The following is a 20,907-nucleotide window of genomic DNA, read 5'->3' as shown; positions in this document are numbered from 1 at the left end:
ACATTGGAGAAATAGCAGCAGATCCATGTGGCTGTGATTTAGGTATGAATTTCGGAGGTATGTGGAAATGGTAGGAAAAAAGTTTGGAAAGTTAAGTTGGGGGTCATTTAGGAAAATTAAACATTCTGCTGATGTTTTAGGCTTTATTTCTGGGACAAGAGTCCTAGAAGCTTTTTGATCAGATAAACGTTATGTTTAAGTTTTATTTTTGAAAAAAAAAAGTAATATGAAATTTTTATCATATCATTAATAGAAATAACGATATTAGGTCAAAAGTGGAAGCTCATATATTTAGTTGTGATCTTTTGATTAGTTTTTGTTTTATTTGAAAGATTATTTGCAAAAAGTAAAAATAAAAAATAAACTCAAGAGAGACAGTTTATTTAGTACTGATTCCAAGAATGAATCCAACTCTATTATTGGTGCTACTTTGATATTTTATCACGTTGAGTTTATCTTTTGAAAAACATGGGCCATGATTTAAAAGCTGGAAAACCTTTTGTCATGAAAAGACTGCCTCTGTTGCAATGGGATGTGATATGTAATCATGCAGGGCCATAACACCACCACCCGGGGCCAGAGAAGTTTTTGAGAACTTGTAAAAAGCAGAAGTCACCCAATTATAATCTGAATTTACCGTTCCTCTGGAAAGCAAAGTTCAATTGGATGAGCTTTGTGTGTGGTCTTTTTTTGTTTTTTTGGCTTTTAAGGTCTTCCCTATAGTGACATTTACGATGACAGATTGCCAACTGTATCATGGAAAATGATTTCTGGTTAATGTTTGGCAGTTCAGGTAGCGCTCTAAAATGCTGGTGTCTAGATCTGCTGCATCATCAGAATGTGAAATAAGACCTTTAGGCAACCTTCCCATGATGAAATTATTGCTTTTAGTCCTGTGCAGCCCGTTACTCTATTTATAAGCTTTTCAGATATATCATTCTGTGTTAACAGTTTTAACTATTCAATATTTCCTCTGCTTTTTCATTACATAGATAAAAATTGGACAAGAAGAAATGTCCTAGTGGTGGTGCAAATGACCATCACAGTAGCACAGCTGGTCCCTGAAAATTCTCATCTGACTATGCACATCCACTAAACTTTAAAGGCTTTACACATTGGTGAGGAACGCATGAAAATACAGCCATCAGAGAGGTGGGAAAATTAGAGAGTTATAAATGGCCTACTGAGACATGGATGTCAAAGTAGCTGTCAGGTGTTGGCATGCCCAAAGTCAAAGGAGAACTTGATTTGAATTTAATTTGTTTGAGGAGAAAGCATGATAGTTATTGCCTACCCAAAGATCATTGTCCCAGGGACTCTAAGAAATGTCTTCTAAATGAAGAAATATGTGGGCTAGGGAATCGAGTTCCTAGCACAAGTAATCACTCAATTAATATTAGCTATTAACATTACTAGTCCACTGAACTGAGAAATAAATTTAAATTTTCAAGTTGAACTTAAAATCAAGTACTCCGTTGACTTTTGAACTAATTAACCTATAGCCTATGATTCAGGTTATATATTTTTTTCTTAATCCTGCAAAAGTTAAAGTGCAATTCAAACATTCCCCACCTCCTCAATAATGCAGGAGGTGGCAAAATGGAACCACTGATGTCTGATAATATGTGCTCCCTACCATGTTCTGTAGGGATATTTATAAAAATGTGACTTAACTAAACTACTTCTGGAACTGTGATACCAAATCTCCTCATAATGAAAGTAACCATTTTTCAACCTTTAAGAATAACTACAGTTACAGTTTTAGGAAGATGCAGCATTTTCCAGATACTTCTCTAGGTTTCATCCTTATACATATCATCTCATTTGAATTTCTCAGCAGACCTATGAGATGGGTATTCTTTCTTTTTTTTTTTCATATGAGATTCAGAAACTGGCTCCCACACAGAGTCAGTAATCAGTGAGCTGTTATTTGAACCTAGACTGAATCTGAATCACTGCATTTTTAACCACTATAATCATGGACTTTTCACTAGTGTAAGTCCAGTGTGAGTTTTATTTCTCTCTTTGCATTATTCTATGCATCAAAAGCCTTCACAAATATGATTCCTTAGACTGTCTGAATGATTGAGTGAACTTCAATGCAAGGATTGTTAGGTTTCTCTGAAATACCCTTTCTCTGATAAATCTCTCAAAGGGAATAGTCCAAGGATAATAAATCGAGGCATCTTGGGGAATCACGAGAATTTACCTCTGTGATTGATGGAATGATCTGGCTGTCACCTGCATACATAGTAAATAAAGCCATGGAAATGCATGAGATTGCCACCTGAAAATTGACGTTGGTTTGTTCATTTTCTTAGGGGAAGAATACAATTGAAAAGAAGGGAGCTGAGGGGGACCATAAGAATGATTGATAGAAAGATACAGAGTTTAGATTAGGAAACTAGAAAAGACAATGGAAGGTTTTATTATTATTATATTACTATTTCTCCAAAGTATGCCAGTACCCTTTTCTCAATGTGCTCACTATGCATATTGCACTCTGCTAGGCACCAAGGAAAAGAGACAGAGAAAGGGAGAGAGAGAGGAAGAAAGAGAGAGACAGATGTACTCTCGCCCTTAAGGAGCTAATGATTTAATTAATGGATTGAAAATTAATTTGCACTGAGTTGAAGGGCATGAACATGAACAGCATAGGCACATGTTTATCATCCAAGGCCATTTTTGCTGATTATTTCATATCATTTTTCTCTAAGTAAATGGGCCTTCTAAGGAAGAAAAGCCAAGCTCTCTGGATCACAAAAGGCTAAGCAGGATATGAAATGCAATGTGTCAAAGGTATTCAGGCGAAGCATTCTTTAATATACAAATGAAAGAAAACCAAAAGGTGAAAGATTATCTTTCATTATATGGGAAAGGAAAGCAGATAATTAATGATCGAAGTGGCAGAGACTCTTTGTGCCTTCATTTACCTCAGATTTTAATAAGGGAATAATTTAAAAAACTGACAACTAAAGAGAGATGTTCACCTGGGGTTATTTAAATGTGGCTTTCTCAGCCTTGTATTTTACCTCAAAAATGTACTTACTCTTAATTTATATGTAATATAAATTACAGATATTCTAGTGAGTCTGAGACGATTATCAAGTTGCCTTCTGGGCAGGGAAAAGATTGGCCAACTCTTTAGAAATTGTCCATCCTGGGCAATATGGTGAAATCTCATCTCTACAAAAAATACAAAACTTGGTGGGGCATGGTGGCATGAGCCTGTAGTCCCAGCTACTCAGGAAGCTAAGGTAGAAGGATCGCCTGGGCACAGGGATGTGGAGATTGCAGTGGACCTCAATCACGCCACAGCACTCTAGCTTGGGTGACAGTGAGATTCTGTCTTAAACAACAAAATACATTGTTCACGTATCAATGTCCAAACCACAGTTCCATGAAAATGATAATGGAATAGAGTAAGCATTATGTAATGAAGAAACACCAGGAGATAAACAGTTCAAAAAGGGAAAGAAAAATATTATCTCTAAAATTCAAGGAAACAGGAGGACAGCAATTTCTAACAACTATGGGTTTGAACCTCTATAAAAAAATGTGAACATTCCCCTTAAGACACTTTACACTAGAGAGAATTGTGTTTTCAGTAAAGTCTTTTCTAAGTAAGTGTTCTGTATCTGACTGTAGGGCGTGGAATTAGCTATGTCTTTGACTCCCAAGTCTTTTCTAACTTTTAATTCCAGTTGGAAATTTTTAGTGTGAAACCACACTTCTAAAGTCTTAGCTGTTGAGAACTTGCAAATGACTGTGGACTTAGCATCTCCTCTGTAAATACTTTTTTTTTTTTTCCAGAACAGTTCCAAGGGAATAACTGGACTCAGGGCCTACATTTCATATGGTAGGCGTTCAATAAATGTGTACAGAGTATTTTTAAATGAATAAACTCTAACCACAATTAGAGAATACCTCTCTTACTGAACTTCCCTAATATAAAATCTGTCCCTACAGTCTATATGACAATGCGTAGGTTCAGAATTCAGGTTTAGAATTCTGTTAGTGGCTGGGCGTCGTGGCTCATGCCTGTAATCCCAGCACTTAGGGAGGCCGAGGCGGGCAGATCACGAGGTCAGGAGATCCAGACCATCCTGGCTAACACCATGAAACCCCGTCTCTACTAAAAATACAAAAAATTAGCCAGGCATGGTGGTGGGCGCCTGTAGTCCCAGCTATTGGGGAGGCTGAGGCAGGAGAATGGCATGAATCCAGGAGGCAGAGCTTGCAGTGAGCCGAGATAGAGCCACTGCACTCCAGCTTGGGTGACAGAGCAAGACTCTGTCTCAAAAAATGAAATAAAATAAAATAAATTAAAAAAAAAAGATTCTGGGCTGGGCGCGGTGGCTCAAGCCTGTAATCCCAGCACTTTGGGAGGCCGAGACGGGCGGATCACGAGGTCAGGAGATCGAGACCATCCTGGCTAACACGGTGAAACCCCGTCTCTACTAAAAAATACAAAAAAATAGCAGGGCGAGGTGGCGAGCGCCTGTAGTCGCAGCTACTCGGGAGGCTGAGGCAGGAGAATGGCGTGAACCCGAGAGGTGGAGCTTGCAGTGAGCTGAGATCCGGCCACTGCACTCCAGCCTGGGCGACAGAGTGAGACTCCGTCTCAAAAAAAAAAAAAAAAAAAAAAAAAAAGATTCTGTTAGTGACTAAGCCCTTAGCCATTTAGATAGTCACAATTCACATACTCACTTAAGTTTTGGGCAAATGATTGCCACTTGGGTTTAATGATAATTTCACCTTGAAGTTTTCAGAAGAAAAAGGTCCCCTAAGCACGAAATAATGTTCTCCCTGGATTACGATGATCATCTGAGAACAGAAGATGAAAAGGTAAGATTCTTGAGTAGTATGAGCTATTGGTCACACATCAATACACAGCTCTTCCTTTGTGGACACAGGATATCAAAGAGACCGTTCAAATTAGGTTAGGATGCTCTAACCACAGAAGGTTACCTCTGTGGGCAAACAGAGGTGATATTTTACTATATACATTTCTGCCCAGAGAAAGCTTCAAAGATTCCTCATACACTGGGCCAAATGAAGGCTTTAAAATCTTGCTAAGAAGTATTTTACATGTGGACTAATGTTTTCCATTAACCATTAAAGACTGGATATGTACATTGTCTTTTCATAGCTCAGGTTTAAAATTCCCTTGTATATTCCATAGCGTCCTTTAAAAAATTATTTCTAAATTAGTATCAGTAACATGTCTTGATTTAAAGGTATTGGAAAAAAGAAAAACAAAAACAAAACAAAACAAAAAAAACCTAAAGAACTTTGTTTGAAAAGGAATAATGGCCAGAGACACAATGACTTGAAATCAACCTCAATTAGTTAATTCTTAGGTTTTCTTCAATAAGACAATGATTTAAAGTGAAATGAGGAAAACTGGATTAATCTCAGATTCTATCATAATGTCCAGAAATCTTTAAAATGGGGGAAAAATTATATTTTTAGAAGCTTAAAATATAGATGCATATATACAAACAGTCCTATTTTACATCTGAGCAAATCATAGTTATGTGCATAGTGCATAGCGCACACATAAAATTCATTCCTTGATTGGTTAAAAGCCTCAGCATATCAGTGAGAATGGCTGTTCCATTACAATTCAAGGAAAAAAAAAATCTGAAGTTGAAGTTCCTCTAGTTGAGTAACTTTAATAACGATATTAGCAACAAGAAGAAGCAAAGACCTTAAAGTTTGGTTACCTGTTTTGGCTTTTTTTTTTTCTTAAGTTTAGTTTTTTACATTTTTCTTTCGTTTTCATTTGCTTTTTTCATCATGATCACCTGAAATCAAACTTGTTTATCTTATACACCATTAAGACTCGAAGAGATCTGAAGACTGGCACAATCATAATACAGCTCCAAAGCAGAAGAGAGTGAGTCCAAATCTGTCTGACATCAATAATTTTTCTATTTCCACTATGCACATAACTATGATTCCGTCATATGTAAAACAGAGCTGATGTCTTCAAAAAAAAAATTAAGGAGACCACATATGTTTAGCATCTAGAGCAGTGTCTGACATCTAGTAGGTATCTACAAAAAAATGTGATGATAGTAATACTTGGTGGTGGTAATTGCTATTTAAAAAAAGTGACCAAAAGACTTGCATCCTAAATGGTCTAAGAATAATACCTAGAGTTTCTTCAAGGAAAGAATAGCTGAGATTGTGGAGTACAAACTAATTATCTCCCAAATCTGTATGCACTGATTTCTTGCATGAATAGATAACTTTACCAATAGATTTGGTCACACATCATAGATCACAGTTAAGTGTTGACTGGATGAAGGATATTTTGTAGTGGTGTATAAAGAAAAAAAGAAAGAAAATTTTAGCCACTACAAAAATTCTATCACAATAACTAGAAAGCATGAGATTAACTGCCTACTAAAACACACATTGGAAATTCCTCCTATGGACAAGAATGTGAAGCAAAATCTGAAATCAGCAAAACCTTGTTTAAAACCAAAAATAAGCACAAAACAAATTTTTATATGAGCACATGCATATGGTTCTAGCCACTTAAATTTTAGCTCATATTTGAATAAAGATGTTCCAGCAATACCTACTATGTTCAGAGGTCTCTTCTGTACATGATTGTGTTATGACAGTAGAAATAAGTTTGGAAACTGTCAAAAAGGAAGATTGGTTGAGATGAGAAACTCATAGTGGTCTACTTTTACAGGTGCAGAGGAAGCAAGGGTAATATCCTGTTGTCTGCTGTGCACCTCCCTCTCAACACTACAACTGTTTGAGAAAAACAGTCTGAAAGTAGACTAGAAGAAGGGTTACCAATAACTCCAAGGACAAAAGCTTTTCCTGTTTTTATGCAATTTCTATCAGACAATAGACTTACCTGATATTGGTTTCATTTTATAAATATGAACACATACACATACATACACACCCAGATCATAAACAAAGTAGCCACTTGTGCTTTTCAGACACAGTGAGTAGATTAACAGTGCTACATATTTCCCACTTTTAATCACTTTTGGCTGTTTTTATTTATGTGATGGTGACTTTAAAGTAATACTGGACTATTTAACTCAACAAATTGCAAATTGGTATTTAATCCTAACAGCTTTCCAACACATTCATCTCCAGAATGGGCAGCAGTGTCTCATTGCCTATGTTTCACCTGGGGAAATGAAATACCAATGATCAGTAGAAAGTCTTGAGTCTGGAAAATCTGGAAAAGGAATATCACAGCTGCATTTGATTCAACATAAATAATAGAATAGAATCCAGTTTTTAAAGATTTTTTTCACCCTTCTTTCACATAGTCATATTGGGTAATTAAAGAAAAAAACAGACATGGAAAATTAATCTTCTGTGAAATTTCATTATTTTTGTCCAAAAATGGCATGGCAGGGGTTATAAACGTAGGCAGATAACAATTGTATTAGAATTAGCAGCAGTGTAATTTTCTGTATTAAATCTCTTTGAAACAGATTTGAAGATACCGTATATGAATGGAGGCTTTAATCTTTGAATATATGCCACGCACATAACTGTGTGACTATTTTACACAATAATAAAGAGACAGATAGAGAAAAAATTTCCCATTAGCTGCTGCATCAAGCTTTTAGTTCAAGGAGTTTCTCAGTAAAACTAAAAACAAAAACGAGTCATAACCAGTTTGGTTTCTCTCCACAGGGTTGGTCTAATAAATAACTTGGGTAAAGCCCTTACTGCTTTTTTCACAAGCTAAAGAAGAAGGAGGCATTGATAGATGAGGCTAAGGCATTCTGAAATATATTTGCTAAATAAGAAACACCAATTTCTTCCAAATAAATAGTTAATTCTAATCAAATCTAACAAACCTGACAGGAAATATATAGGTGCTAAGGAAGAGAAATGAATCTCAGCCAAAAATGTGCAGTATGCAATGGAGGAGTCAAGGTTGACAAGTCATTAGATAGGAAGCTCAGAGAAGATGCCTTAACACATAGCAAGGGCAATGTTCAATTAAACATGAGGAGAATCTATTGCCACTTTAAACCTTTCCAACTATAGACCAGAGAAAATGCCCAAAGATGGGAAAAGGTGCCCTCCTGAATCTCTTCCGATCCATTGATACTGATTCTCATCTCTAGTGACAGCATTAATTCTACACTAGAAGCAGCATCAGTGGTGGAATGTGTACATGTCTAGCCCTGTTCACACCTACTGCTCTAAACATATATCCTCCAATATTTCTTTATTTTAATAGCATGAGAGAAGTTTTTTATTGTTTTTAGTGGTGGCAGTGATTTTTCCACTTACTATTACTACATAAAATATTGTGGCGAGACAGTGATTTAAAAAAGGAGAGGATTCTGGGAAGATGGAGGAGTAGGGAGTATCAGGAATCTCTCTACCTACTTAGGCAGAAGCTGTCTGATGTAATTATTTTGGGACTCTGGAGTCTACTGAAGGCTTGCAACTTACAAAGGAAGACTTGGATGGTAAATTGTGGTTAATTTTAGTCAATTTTAGATGAGTACAGTAGTAATTACCTATCTCTTGTCCCTCAGCCACATGACAGTGAGTGGTACATGTGTTCCTGGAGCAGCTTGCAAAAGGCTTGTGGGAGCCAAGGTGGGAAAAAATGGTATGTAAGGCAGTATTAGAGATGAAATTTATAACTATAAATGCTTATGTTAAAAATAAATATCTTAAATCAACAACCTAACATTTACAACTTGAGACACTAGAAAAAGAACTAACTAAATACAAAGCTAGACAAAGTAGGAAATAATCAAGATTACAGCAAAGATAAACAGGATACAAAACAGAAAAATAATAGAGAAAATCAGTGAAACCAAAAGTCAGTTCTTTGAAAAGACCACCAAATTAACAAATTTTAGCTAGATGAAGTAATCAGAAAAGAGATGATACTCAAATCTCTAAAATCAAAGATGAAAGTGGATACATTACTAGCAATTCTATATAAATAAAAAGATGATAAGAGTACTATGAACAATTATATGCCAACAAATTGTATAACCTAAATGAAATGTAAAAATTCTTAGAAACAGAAAACTTATCAAGACAAATCATGGAGAAATACAAAATCTGAGTAGACCTGTAACTACTAAAAGGATTGAGTCAATAACCAAAAATCTCTCAACAAAGAAAAGTCCTAGATCTATGGCTTTACTAGTGGTAGTGAATTCTACCAAATATTTAAAGAGAAACTAACACCAATCCTTCTTAAACTTTTCCAAAAAATAAAATGAGAGGGAATACTTTTTAACTTATTCTATGAGGCCAGCATTATCCTGATACTAAAATCAAAGACACTACAAGAAAATAACCTCAGACTAATATCCCTTATGAACTTTTAAGCAAAAGCCCTTAACAGATACTAGGAAAAAAAGTTCAGCAACATTTAAAAAGGATTATACACCATGACTGAGTGAAATTTATTCCTGGAATGCAAGGATGGTTGAACATATGCACATCAATCAATGTAACAGAATGAAGGGATCATTAGCACAATGAAGGGGAAGGAATTCACATAATCATCTCAATCGATTCACAAAATGTATTTGACAAGATTTAACACCCTTTCATGATAAAAAATGTAACAAACTAAAAATAATAGGAAACTATCTTTACATAATAAAAGCTATATATGTAAAACCCACAGCAAACATCATACTCAAATCATGAAAGACTGAAAGCTTTTCATCTGAGATTGAGAATGAAGTAAGGATGCATGCTTTTCTCACTTCTATTCAACATAGTATTGAAAGTTCTAACCTAAATGTTTGACTGAAAACTATGAAAATCCTAGCAGAAAGCATTGGGCACAACTTTATGGCACTGGATTTGGCAATGATTTTTTGGACGTGACACCAAAGGCACAGGCAACAAAGTCAAAATAGACAAATTGAATTTCATGAATTAAAAAATTTTGCCTCAAAAGACAGTATCATTAGAGTAAAAACAAACAGCTCATAGAATGGGAGAAAATATCTGCAAATCATATGTCTGATAAGGGATTGCTATTTGGTGTATATAGATAACTCTTAAAACTCAATAGCAAAAAGAGAAACAACCCAATTCAAAATGAACAAATGACTTGAGTAGACATTTCTCCAAAAAATATGCAAATTACCAATAAACACACAAAAAGATGCTCAACACTGCTAATAGGAAAATGCGTATCAAAACTATGAGATACCACCTCACACCTATTATGATAACCCTTATCAAAAAAGAAAATAACAAATATTGGCGAGGACATAGAGAAACTGGGACTCCTGTGCACTGTTGGTGAGACTGTAAAATTTTACAATAACTGTTGAAAACAGTATGACTGTTCCACAAAAATTAAAAATATAATTACCATATGGGCCAACTGCGGTGGCTCATGCCTGTAATCTCAGCACTTCAGGATGCCAAGGCAGGCAGACAACTTGAGGCCAGGAGTTTGAGACCAGCCTGGCCAAAATAGTGAACCCTGTCTCTACTGAAAATATAAAAATCAGCCAGGCATGGTTTCACTCACCTGTAGTCCCACGTACTTGGGAGGCTGAGGTGGGAGGATCGCTTGAACCCAGGAGGTGGAGGTTGCAGCGAACCGAGATCGTGCCTCTGCACTCCAGCCTGAATGACAGAGTGAGACTTTGTCTCAAAAAAAAGAATACACACACACACACACATACACACACACAGGTGTATCTATAATTACCATATGATTCAGCAACGTTAATTCTTGCCATATGCCCAAAGTAATTAACAGGAGATCCCAGAGAAATATTTGTACACTCATGTTTATTGCAGCATTATTCACAATAGTTAAAATGTGAGGCAACCCAATGTCTATTGATAGGATAAGTAATATGTGATATATTCATACATTCATACTCAACTTTAAAAAGAAATGAAATTCTGACATATGCTACAACATGAAAGAACCTTAAAGACATTATTCTTATACAAATGGCAGTCACAGAAAGACAAGTATTGTATGAGTTCACTTACGTGAGGTGTTTAGAGTTATCGAAATCACAGAGACAGAAAGTAGTAGATGGTAGTTGCCAAGGGCTTGGGGAGTGGGGAGTTATTATGTAATGAACATAGTTTCCAGTTGTACAAGATGAAAACTGTGGAGATGATGATAATGGTTGTATAACTTTATGAGTGTATTTAAAATCACTGAACTGTACACTGAGAAATGGTTATGATGGTAAATTTTATCTTGTATATTTACCACAATTTTTTAAATTTGGGGGGGAACTTATGGTATAAACAGCCATTCATTGCAGATTCTTTGTGTGTCAGAAATTTGAACAGAGCTGTTGTATTTTCCTCTAATTTTGTCTGGAGGTCTGTCTTAGGAGAGTGGCTATTAACTCTAGTCCTGATCTGAATTGGGCTCTAGGGGGATAGGTCATGGACATTTACAGTGTACGTTTCACTGGATACTTCTTTTTGTACATAAATGTCTATAACAGCACCATTCCTAATAGCCAAAAGGTGGAAATAACTCAAGTGTCCATCAACTGATGAATGCACACACACACACACACACACAAATGTGATACATCCACACAATGGAACACCACTTAGCCAGGACAGTGAATGAAAGACTGATACATGCTACAGTGTGGATGAACCCTGAAAATATTGTCAAGTGAAAGGATACAGTAACAAAAGGCCACATATAATGTGATCACACAGGATACTTGTTTATTTTGGCCAACAGCCTAATGCTCAAGTGTCCAACCCATGGTTAGTTATCCCTCTCACAGGAAACTTGATATACTGACAGGTTCCTTTATGGCTCTTGTCTGACCTGTGACCAGTTTACTTCTACCAAGATAGCCACTCTCTAGAGGAGCCCTGACATGGAAAGAAGTTAGGTTAGAGTGTGTTGGATGGATGAGACACAGAGTTGGTAACTCAACAACATACCTGAAATAAAAGAAGTAATGTATTACTCACAGATTGCAGAGAAAAGAGAGGGCAGCATACCTTGCAGGGCCAGCAGGAAGTGGGGAGCCACTGGGGACATACATATTAAATCAGCAAAGAGAAAGAGAGCAAGGGATTTGTAGACCAGAGCCTTTATTGGAATTGTGGGCATTACCCAAGCAGGGTTTCCCTCAGGGAGTTAATTGGGGGGTTTAGAGCACGCAGGCGTGAGTTCTGAAGAGTCACACTGTGACAGAGAAGTGGTCACAGTGGCATATCTGCACAGTCTACGTGGGCTGTGGGGGTCAGTGGGGTGAGCCAAGTAGGTTGTAGGTAGTTGTCCCACTGGCAGGTTGTCGCCAGGAGGTGTTGTATGAGGCGGTTATCTAGGTCCATCACATGGAGGAACTGGCAAGAGGTAGAGAACTGGAAATTGTGTTGAGGGCAAGTAAGCTCTGCTTCTGGTATAAGTAAGTTAAACCCATATTCAAAGTGGATGTGGAGGCAATGTAAAGCTACAAGAATTAACTGCAACAGCACAGAAAGGATAGCTTTTCTATAACCCATATTGTCGGAGGCCTCAGCTGGAAGGTTCTAAGGCTGGAGGCTAAAATCATCTGCAAGCAATTTATTCACATGCTTGGTGGTTGACAATGGCCATTGGCTAGGACATAATCTGGGCCTGTCAGCTAGATCACTTACAAGTGGCCTTTCCATGTGGACTGGGATTCCTCAAAATATGGTGGCTGTGATCCAAAAGTGAGTGTCCCTAGAGAGAATGAGCCAGATGGAAGCTGTATCACCTTTTGTGTCCTAGTCTCAAAAGTCACAAATGTCTCTTCCTTTACTTCTACTTCCTGAGCAGTCACAATTACCTACATTCAGGGGGCAGAAATTAGACTCCGCATTTTGGTGAGAGAAGCATCAAGGTTCTGAGATGTTGGAACTGGGAACATGGCTGTGTACATTTTTTGGAAAATACAATCTACTAGTGATTATTTCCTTTTTATTTTTTCTTTTTTTCTTTCTTCTTCTTTTTGGTTATGTCTTGCTTTTGCTTTTCTTATGGTTTCTAAGAAAAACAGCAAGTACACATGAAAAGTGTATTTCTAGTAAATTCTAGTGATATTTTGATCATCTGCTATAAATCAGCTCATTGCAGGTTAGACTTTTGTCTGCAATGAGCTGATTTATGGCAGATGAGTTATAATGTAGATATGCCGGATATTGGTTCCAACAGAGGTATTTTCAAGTTTGTGCTTGAGGATAAAAAAAGAACAGGATAAATAAAATTCTTAGAAGAGGAACAAGGTCAGATATTGGGATTTGACTCTACCGAGATGAGGAATTTAGGGTGTGAAGGAAAGACCTTTTTGCTGAGAGGGATTAATTAAATGTTTCTTGGTATATGTGAAACTTCTAAAGATATTCTGATTTTCGGATATGTTATTTTTCTACATACAACCAAGTACACTTTTATTTTGTTTTAGTTTAGTTTAGTTTAGTTTTTGAGACGGAGTTTCGTTCTTGTTGCCCAGGCTAGACTGCAATGGCACAATCTCCGCTCATCGCAACTTTCGCCTTCTGGGTTCAAGCTATTCTCCTGCCTCAGCCTCCCGAGGAGCTGGGATTACAGGCATGTGCCACCACGCCTAGTTAATTTTGTATTTTTAGTAGAGACAGGGTTTCTCCATGTTGGCCGGGCTGGTCTCGAACTCCCAACCTCAGGTGATCCACGGGCCTCAGCCTCCCAAAGTGCTGGGATTACAGGTATGAGCCACCATGCCTGGCCTAAACATTTATATGAAGAAAAAAATTCTTATTTTATTTATCAAGTGATATTATAGCTCCGATATTTAATGTTTTAAGAATATATGAGTGATACAGTTTAATGGCCTCCAACTTCTCCTGGTCTTTAAATAATTCCCTGCTCTGTCCTGGTGCTATTTCCTTGACCTGGTAAGGACACTGATAAGTGATGAGCCTGACCTCTCCAGGGCCATTTCCCTGGATGGAAGTGGCCAAATTATGGAACATGCCAGAAAGAGAAACTTGAGCTAATGCAGTTGGGTGTTACAAAAGCATAAAAAGGCCAGGCACGGTGGCTCATGCCTGTAATCCCAGCACTTTGGGAGGCCAAAGCGGGTGGATGGCTTGAGCTCAGGAGTTCAAGACCAGCCTGAAAAAATGGCAAAACCTCGTCTCAAAAAAAAAAAAAATTAGCCGGGTGTGGTGGTACATGTTGTAGTCCCAGCTACTCAGGAGGCTGAAGTGGAAGGATGGCTGGAACCCAGGAGGCAGAGGTTGTAGTAAACTGAGATCGCACCATTGCACTCCAGCCTAGGTGACAGAGAGAGACTCTGTCTCCTCACCCACACCACCCAAAAATAAAAGAATAATTTATTTATTTATTTGAAAACCATGTCCTATGAATATGCCCTTTTATATTACAAATCCACATTGAAAAATCTATCCTATAGAAATAATTTAGAAGTGCATGAGGATGCTCACTGCAGTATTATTTGTAATAGTAAAAATGGAAAACAAATTAAAATGGCCATGAATTAGAGAATGTCTGTGTGGCACATTTATATCTAGAATACTTTTGTAGCCATTAAAATAATACATATCTATGTTCATGGAAACATGCCTGTATTTTATTGATACATTAAAAAAATAATTTGCAAAACATTATGAGGAGCAGAATACCATTTTTTAAGAGAAACACAATTTCTGTTCTAGATTGCAGACATAGCTTTCTCATTTCATATAAAATCTCCAGAAATGATCATGGATTTTCCTTTTAAAATTCACAACCACTATGCAAATCAAGAAGGAAAACCTTGATGGATCAAAACACATGAAAAATTCCTGAAAGATGAGAAATGAAAGGAAAGTGATTAGAAAAAGTAAGGTCCCCAAACACAGAGTGAATTTTTCCGTTAGAAAATCTGAGCACAGTACCAAGGGAATGTTTATGTATGGATACGAGGATCGAGAAAAGTTCTAAGAGTAACCAACTGGATAATCAGAAGGGCTGAGCAGCTCAGCTTCTACATATCCTACCTGCGTAGTCCAAAAAGCAGCTGCACGGGTATCCGACTCGGGTGGGATGGGGAGAGTTATGCAGTGAGAACGTAGGGTCAGAGAAATGAGACAGTGCTGACTGCTATGGTACTGCACACATGGTACATTATCCCAAGCCTCCCATCCTGAAAGAAAGCTGCACAGCGCACAAGTCAAAACAGGTCAGCTCAGCCTTTCTCATTAGCAGATACAACAGACAATCCAGCAGGGTATCTCAGCAGCAAAGATGAGAGCACATCAAGAGCTGCCAATCATTTGAGGAAAGCCAATGCTTTACTGTTCCTCAACGAAAGAACTTAATCTTGGGAACAGAGACTTAGAAGAACAAGCAGAACAGGAAGTTGAGAGGAAGTACAATTTATAGCCTCAGAAGTGTAAGAAGATATTCCACCCATAATAAAATCAACGTGGTAGACAGTGGAAATCAAAACTGTCATCATGGACATAAAATTCAGCAGCTGGGCTGAACAGAGAAGAAAGGCCATAGTTCAAGAGAAATGAGTAAGCTGGAATTTCAGCCAAGGACTTGAGATTTCAAATTCTTGGAGGGGAAGCATTGAGTAGTGGTTAAGAGAAAGGACTCTGGAAACAAACTGCCTGGATTCAAATACTACATCTGAATTACTAGCTGTGTAACACTGAAAAAAAAAAAAATTTCACTGTTTTGTGTTTGTTATTAAGCTATTTTCTCTGAGCTCCAAATATACCTTCTAATATTCTTGTTTGTAAAGCAGGGCTAGTTTCTCCTTTTCCATTGGTTTCCTGTAAACTCATGCTAAAATAGAGGGCACAAAAGCACAACTAAGGGGTTGTGCTCCTAAGGGGTAGGAAGCATGGGCCAAATCTTTAAATTTGCTGTTGTTTCTGTCACCATTGTCTTAACAGCGGGAAGCAGGGGGTAGGAAGCATGGGCCGAATCTTTAAATTTGCTATTGTTTCTGTCACCATTGTCCTAATAGCAGGAAGCAATTCTGGCAGCAGCGGTTGGTTCTAGTTTCTTTCTTCTTTTAGCGCCCCTGAACAGGACTCTGCACATTTCCTCACTAACGTCAGCACAACGAGCACTGCCTCATTTCCAAGAGTCCCCTCCTTTCCCTGTGTTACCTAGTGTGGCATCCCTTATTCAGAGCTCTGCACTCCCACTCTGGAGTTTCTAGATTCGGATAATCTTCCTTTGCCTCCCCTAGACACGGGAGTAGCAGCTGCTTTATTACTTCTGTGTGCTTCCAGATTACTTCAGTGTTCTCATTTTGTTTCTTCAGTGTTTCAATACTTAGCCAATTCCTTTACGTTAGCTGTCTTTGTTGAAATATCTAGTATGGTTTTGTTTCCCTGAATCAATCATATCATATTCAGTCAGGAGTGGGTAGTAATGGACATTACATTGAGTTTCTATGTGTAGAGCACTGGGAATAGTGTGTGTGTATAAGGAGCTATATAAACACTAGCTACTATTATTAACTATTATCTCAAAAAGCTGAGAAAAATTTAAGAGAAAGCGAGAGGCATTGGAGAAAGAATTAGAAATTTCAATACCTATTTTAGAAGATGAAAACAGAAGTTACTCAGGGGAGCCAATGGCAGAAAGATGGATATAAGATAAATAAGAAGATTTTACCTGAATTTAATAAATGGAAGCCATTGGCGGAACAAAACACAGACACACATATAGAAATAGCACCTTAATCTCAAGATATCATTTTCAAATCTTAGATTATTAAAGAGAAAGGAGTATATATTTATGTGTTATTAAAGCTAGATAAAGGTCGGGTGCAGTGGCTCACACCTGTAATCCCAGCACTTTGGGAGGCTGAAGTGGGTGGATTACTTGAGTTCAGGAGTTCAAGACCAGCCTGACCAGCATGGCGAAACCCCATCTCTACAAAAATACAAAAGATTAGCCAGGGATGGTGTCACACGTCGGCAATCCCAGCTGCTTGGGAGGCTAAGGCAAGAGACTCACTTGAACCCAGGAGGTGAAGTTTGCAGTGAGCTGTGACTGCACCACTGCACTCCAGCCTAGGCAACAGAGTGAGGCTCCATCTCAAAAATGAAAAGCAAACAAACAAAAAAACTAGCTATATAAAGAGAGAATGAGAAAAGAAAACAGTTAAACAATTTTCATTTGTGAACAGGAGTATGATATCTAAAACAAAATACTATTAGTAGAGCATAAAAATGTGTTGAAAATAATACATGATTAAATGTGGTTTAATCAAGAATGCAAGAGTTGTTTAATATTAGAATTTATTAACATTGTAATTCAGTTTATAAATAAGGCAAAAAACTATATGATTGTATCAGTAGATACTATAAAAGCATTTGATGATATCCAAAAACCATTCTTTATTTAAAAAAAAAAAAAACTCTATGCAAATGAGAAGTAAGAGGCAACTAATTTGATATGAGATTTCTACCAGTGACCTATAGCAAACACCACAGTAAACAGTGAATCACTAGCAACATTCCCATCGAAGTCAGGGACTAGATAAAGATGCCTGCTAATTCCTTTACTACTTAACATTGCACTGGAATTCCAAGTTAATAAGAAAAGAAAAATGTACAAAGGACACATACTAAAAGGAAGAGACCAAACTGTTATCATTTACAAGTAATAAAATCATCCATATAGTTTGTCAGTTGATTGTCTTAATTTTTCAATTAGAATAAATAAGAGTTCAGCATTGTGGTCTAACAAGATAGATGATAAAAACAATCTGAAGCTTTCTTGTATACCAGCAAAACATAATAAATATAAGATCTTTTTTCTGATGGCAATGAGAAATATAAAGCAACAGGGAAGAAATTTAGAAATAAATGTCTAATAATGTATAGAAAATTAGAGAAATTTGCCATAGATGGTGAAAAAAAAACTTCAGTAAAAGAAAAATATACTAGGTGCGGCGGCTCATGCCTGTAATCCCAGCACTTTGGGAGGCCAAGTTGGGAAGATCGTGAAGTTAGGAAATCGAGACCAGCCTGGCCAACATGGTGAAACCCCATCTCTACCAAAAATGCAAAAATTAGCCGGGCATGGTGGCACACGCCTGTAATCCCAGCTACATGAGAGGTTGAGGCAGGAGAATTGCTTGAACCCAGGAGGCAGAGGGTGCAGTGAGCCAAGATCGTGCCACTACACTCCAGCCTGGGCGACAGAGCAAGACTCCATCTCAAAAAAAAAAAAAAAAAAAGAAAAGAAAAGAAAACTCTAACAAGTTTATGAATGGGAAGATGCTTGCAATATTTTATTAAAGTCATCAATTCTTTCAAACTTAGTAAATTCAATGGAATCCCCCCAAATTTCCCACAAAACAATTTTCATCTATCTTGACCAGCTGAGTCTAATAGTCAAGTAAAGGAGTAAATATGAGAAAAGGCAGTTTTGAAAAAGAGTAAATTGAGAATAACTTGATTTAACAGAATTCAAATCATCTCATAAAGCTTCAGGAAGTAAAGCAGTCTTCTGTGCCTATAGGAATAGATTTATGCTCACCAGTATGGGGATTTTTCCAAGACACGCTGTTGTGTTTAAAGTAAAAGCAAATAAGTAAAAATTTCTGTTTTCTCATTCACAAAGCTGGCATAAATCCAGAAGCATGCACACACAGTCATGATGGCATCTGTGGGACCAGGATGGTGGGCTTCTGATTACAGGATTCTTTCACCTTGTGTGTAGGGCTGGAGTTTCAAAGAATATAATCATATACCGTTCAGGTGATTATAAACAAAAGTGGTTTTTATGTATTTATGTTCATATATTTATATCTTTGCATTGCAATATACCTGTCTATGAGTTAACTTTTACTGCACAACAAACTACTCCAAAACTTACTCAAAACAATATTCATTAGTTCTCATGATTCAGAGGTTTGATTGGATAAAACCTGAGAGATGGAAAAATGGAGGATGAGGGAGGTTTTAACTTCATTACATAGTAGCATACTTTAAAAAAATAAACATATATCACTTTGGCAAATTATATTGCTTTATAAAGTAAACAGAGAAAAAGATTCCTCTGCCATATCTGAGAGTTTTCCAACCTTGACTTCATTCCCTGCATCCACATACATACATCTGCCCTCCCCAGCCGCTGAATCTTCATGCCCTTGTCCTTGTTAAACAATTATCTTCCCACGGTGAGACACTGCAGAGTGCCCACCTCCCTCTAGAAACTTCATCTTTGCAGTCACTCTAGCATCTGCCGGCACATATGCACAGATACCATGGAAACAGGCATAACTATCCATCTAGAAATAAATCATCTTAGCCATCAGAGATCAGATGAAACCTGAGACCAGAGACTCATTTTCATCTAAAATGCTCTCTCCAAAAGATTTTAACAAAGAAAAGGGGGGAAATGTGAAAGGAAAACAAATTTTGGGGTTCCAAAATCACTAAGCTGAAGGGAAAACTCAATCTGGGAACCGCTCAGGGCAAACCTGCCTGACATTCTATTCCAAGTCATCCGTGCATATCTGATCACCTCCTTTGGAGAGGCTAATCAGAAAGTCAAAAGAATGCATCTTTCTGGCTCTTATCTAGTCTTATCTACCTTTGGCCTGGAAGCCCCTTCCCTGCTTCCCAAAAAAGTTGTCCCACCTTTGCTTTGAGTTGTCCTGCCTTTCCGGACCAAACCAATGTTCATCTTACATATGTTGATTGATATCTCATGACTCCTCAAAATGTATAAAATCAAACTGTGCCCTGACCACCTTGGGCATATGTCATCAGGGCCTCCTGAGGCTCCATCATGGGCACACATCCTCAACTTTGGCAAAATACACTTTCTAAAGTAACTGAGACCTGCCTCAGATACTTGGGGTTCGCAGTGCATACTAGGAACTGTATGAAGATGCCTAATAAACATTTTGGTTTGGTTAGCCAGTTCTAAAGTTGATAAAATCAATTTTATTTAAGTAACTTGATAACACTTTTGTGATTCATTCACATTTGTTGCCAATTCCTTGTAACACTAAAGGATCTACGAACTCCATGCCTACAAATGGGGAGGAAGACCAAATATATATATATATGTTATTACAGCTTATAATAGCACAGTTTATTCCCAGTCGTTGAAGATGGATCCTTTATATCAAAAGGATATACAACTCAAAAGATACTGCGACATTACTAGAATCCCACTGTCAATTAGTCTAAGTCCATAATTATGTATCTATATCATATAAAAATATTTCCCAGGGCACAGCCACTCAGGTTTGCAGACTTCCGTTGCATCTTGTCAGGTTGCAAAAGCAAAAGTGGTCTCAGCAAACATACAACTTTACCCTTTAAAGGCCATCTGATAAAATTAATCTAAGGTACACTATTATCTCTTGCTCTAAGCCTCTTTTAAAGTGTTGAAGTCATGATTGGATTTTCCTCATTACCTATTCACTTATTCGTTTCTTTTTTCTTACCCTCACCCTCAGTCCATTCCCATTCACATAGGATAGGGTTTCAGAGGTGCAAAACTGCTGGGCTATTTTTACTGTGAGGCAATATAGCTGCATTCAGTGTCAACCCCAATTTTGTCAGGTCGGGTGAAGGTACCACCTACCTCCATCCAGTCCTTAGTGATTCTGACATAAAGTTTAAAAATGTACTTACACTTTATGGTTCTGGCTTAGATATTGTGATGTGTTTTTTAAATGGAAATTACCCAGCCTTTATCTTTGAAGGGTTCAGAGTCTTTCCGGGAAGAGATTAACATGAGAGAAGTAGGGAGTGATAAAGCCAATATAATGTAAGGTCTAGAATAAGCACTAAAACTAAATGGTATTGTACTATTTTTAACAAGGGAAGAAAATGCATATAATTTGCATATATTGGGAAACCTTTGCAGAGTAGATCAGAGTTAAATCTTCATTTTTCAGTAAAGAAAAA

The sequence above is a fragment of the Macaca fascicularis genome, chromosome 7 (genome assembly GCF_037993035.2).
Source record: "Macaca fascicularis isolate 582-1 chromosome 7, T2T-MFA8v1.1".
NCBI lineage: Eukaryota > Metazoa > Chordata > Mammalia > Primates > Cercopithecidae > Macaca > Macaca fascicularis.
Note: the sequence above shows the minus strand (reverse complement) of the source record.